Here is a 4,098-nt window from a genome sequence, read left to right as displayed (position 1 = left end):
TTATTTAGAAATGCTAAGATAACAACTAGAACAAATAGCTGAAAGAATTAAAAATGGATACTTCTAGAGAGGGAGATGGGTAGGAAAGTCTTATTTTTATTATAAATAATTCTTTATGACTATTTTTAAACATTTCTTTGATAACTATAAAATATAAGATCAATTAAATACTTATAACTGCCAAAATGTAATAATAAAGGTACTAACATTTAATATATTAACCTCTTAAATATTACGGTTTCAATGTGTCTCTCACACACCCTAAGTCTATCTTTGGTACTATGACACCTACACACTATATTTTAGATATCATTGTTTCCAATTTATTTCTAAAATAGCTAGGAAGACACAAACAACCTCTTAGTTTCTGAAACTGCTGATCAAAAATAAGTTTCCAATAGTAAAAATATCTTCACTCTAGAATTGTACAAATGACTTCAGAGAATACAAAAATAAATCCACCTACAATAAAAGAATGAAAAAAACTTATAGGTGTATTCATAGAGTTACAGAATGCAGAGGAACTCTTTGGTTAGTTCCTGAGAGAGAGGTTCTCAAACATGGTTACACAACAGAATCACCTGTATTTGAAAAAAATTAACCCCATTAAATCAACTCCTTCAGGCCGGCCCACTGCCCAGATACTGTTATTTCAAAAATAGCATCAAGTGAATTTAAAGTGACACTAAGGTTGAGAACCACTTTCCTATAAAAGAGGGGCTATTTTTGAGTGTTTCTATAAAGAATCCCTTCCTAGTATTTCTGGGATAATCTGTAGGTTTCTTTGGAATCAGGAGAAAAATTGATTGAGAAATAGAGAAAAAGGAAAGAAGTATAATTCTTTAGCAAGAATTCAAACAAAACGTTCAACACAGAGACACGACTGGTTTAAAGAATTCTACTAGTCAAGTAGAAGTGGGAGCAGGAAAAGGTGGTGGGAGACTTTGACACTGAGGTCACTATCTCTGAGAACTAAACAGGAACAGGAAAACAGAAGTTTCCTGATCTAATCAGGCAGTGTTGTTCATGGCAACTGCCATATTATAAGAGTGTGTTCACAGACTTGTTTGCTGCTACCACTGAGTCATGCTTGTAAATAAATATTAATGAATTTATATGCATGTATGATGATATAAATTTAAATAAATCCTATGAGTAGTATCATAAGAAATAACAAGTTTAAGAAACAAAATAAGTCCTTACATTGGTAATTTTGGTACATGATCCAATGTAGTGAGTGATGTTAACTTTGCTGAGATTCAGAATGTTTCATTACTCAAATATAATCCAGTATTTTTTACTAGTGTTTCCCAGTGTTTGAATATGCACTATTGGTTACAGTTCTTTGTAAATACTACTAAAATATTTCGATTATATTTGTAATCATTTGTTTAGCTATCTATAAGAACTATGAAGAATGTTGGAAATACTTTAAGGATCATTTGTGATTTGTAGAATTCCCAAAATGCCCAAGAATTTCAGTTTTTCATTGGCAAATCCCAAAGATTAATATCTGTCAGAAATTTGGAAACATTACATCTTTATTTCATACTAAAAGTCATTGCAATACCCATTGAGAGTAAGTCCTTTAAAAATCAAAAGTCTTCACACTTCTTAGGAGGACTTCTTGCCTGATAAGGACGGACTTTAGAAGGAAGTATGTATATGCGGGGTTGGGGGGCGGGGCAGGTAGCATTGGCTTTGGACAGAGGAGGATACAACTGGACAATTGTAGGGACTGAAAGGAAAAGTCTATATGGGTACAGTCACTAGTTACTAGTCACTAATGAGGAAACTAAGGGAAGAAAATACTAATTTATCCTCCTGAATTCACAGAACTAAAAGAAAAACTTTATCAGCCATTTATTGTAGTAGTTTTTCATTTAGTCAGCTTTCATTTTTCCATAATCCCTAATATAGGAAAACTTTTATTTCAAACTCGTGAGAGTATTCTAACAAGATCCCTTTATTTGTTAAGGAAGAGGTAGCCAAACCTGTATTAGAGAAATATCTACCCATTCTTTGATGATTCTCCCTCTTCTCTGTTGAATTTGTAATTAACTTTTAATTAAAATCTTAATGAAATAAAGTAAAGGTACTTAATATTTAATATCAGAAATGTTAGTACAGAAAAATTTGGTGAGTCTTATTTTATTTTCTCAAATAATGACAATAATATAACCTACTGTGTTTATCATATCACTTTGTCCGTCAGGACAAGGAGAATCTGAGAGCTAAGTACTACAGTTAGTTGCAGTAAAAACTAGACATTATTTAGCCTAATCATTTTATCCTCCTTTTTATTATTCATATTTGATAGTTTTGCTTCAAATGTTATATTTCTTTGTCTGATGGTAAGAAACATCAGCAAAGTACTAAGGAGCAGAAGAGAGCACACATTTATTGCAAGTATATAATGTTCCATATAGTTTCTATGCTTTACTTAATACAATTACCCTATGAGATTTGTATTATTACTTCTATTTTATAGGTAAGAAAACAGATTTAGATGGTTTTAATGAACTTGCAAAGGAAATTAAAGCTAATTATCTACAAGTCTAAAGCTTGAATTTAAGCCTAGATGTTTCTTACTAAAAATCCCATATTCTCTCTATTGTACTATAACACCATTTTTCTTTCCACAGGAACTGCAATTACTATCAGAGAATTGATGAAGGATGATTTACCTGGTTATGATTATGGTATTAATAAAGTAGATAAACATTCTCTCTCTCTCTCTCTCTCTCTCTCTCTCTCTCTCTCTCTCTCGCATATACACATAAACTCCAAAAGAGGCATGAGCAATGACAAGGTACAGCAAAAGCAAAACATTTACAAACTGATTCTGAGTTCCTGCTTGACTCCTGCTACAATGACATTTTTGTTCACTCTCAAATCGAACTAGGAAAGTTACATAAATGGACATCAGTCCAGAGGACCATGCAAACCAAGAGAGAGGGTGAGGGATCTCTGCACTGATACTCATTGAAATCAGAGCTAGGAAACTAGGATATGAGGTACACTCAAAAGTTTCCCCAAAGTTTGGCATATAAGAAGACTGAAATCTTTTTTAACGTTCTCTACAATGCTGTGGATCTACCCAAAAAGAACAAAAATGGGAAATTTTATCTTTCTGGTGCTATACTGCCAAACTGAATAGTATTATTAAAATTTGTGAGGGGGCAGTTAGAATAGGTGTGTGTATAAAATTAAACTGTTAATAAATAAATCTGAAATGTTTTAAGTGGGTAAGTCACTACAAAACAAAAATTTTCTACAAATGAAACTTCTCCAGATTCTGACTATTATGGTCTCATGCTAGGGACATAAAAGGAAAATACATTCATATATCTTCAATTATCCTTTGCATTACTGGAAAGATACTGTAGGTATATATTAGAGCAACTTGCTAACTATAGTAAACACTATTAAACAAAATGAAACAATATAAACCATTGTAATCAGAGAAGTACAATTTAAATAATTTATAAAAGGTTTTTAAAAGATAAAACTATTCGTATAGGATCTGCATCTCCATTTGCTCCTTTCCACCCCCAAACTGGTAAATTTACCTAGCTGCTTACTTATTTATTTAAGTGATTTAATCAAGGGAACTGCTCCATCATCCTATTTCATTAAAGGTAGTCTTGAGCTGAGCACAACAGAAGGTGTTCATGATTGTGCTGTGTAGCTTGCCCACGATTAGACACTCACTAAAATGAAATGACTCTGACACTGATTAAGTAGATTTTTTATAATTAAATAGGCTTTACTTAAACTAGTAAAACTGACTGGCAAAAATATGTTCTTCTGCTTTATTCAGCATTAGCAAGTTTCTGGACTTGCATCCTGGATTTTTCATCTAGCTATTTTTAAACTTTTTTTAACTGTGATTAGTTTTTCCTAGATCTAGAACAATTATTTATTTTTAAAGTACTCTGTAGAGAAGGCTCAATTAATCATTTTTATTGACTCCTTTGAAAAATGGGCCAAGACTAGCCTTTCATTTGCAAATGGAGAAGAGGATATACTAAGTTTAAGTAAATTGATCAAGGTCCAGTCATAAGAATAATTTATGAATGGATGCTTTTAAACTCC

Source organism: Pteropus alecto, unplaced genomic scaffold (assembly GCF_000325575.1).
Source record: "Pteropus alecto unplaced genomic scaffold, ASM32557v1 scaffold20, whole genome shotgun sequence".
Taxonomy (NCBI): domain Eukaryota; kingdom Metazoa; phylum Chordata; class Mammalia; order Chiroptera; family Pteropodidae; genus Pteropus; species Pteropus alecto.
The sequence above is the reverse complement of the archived record's forward strand: the minus strand, read 5'-3'. Positions refer to the sequence as shown.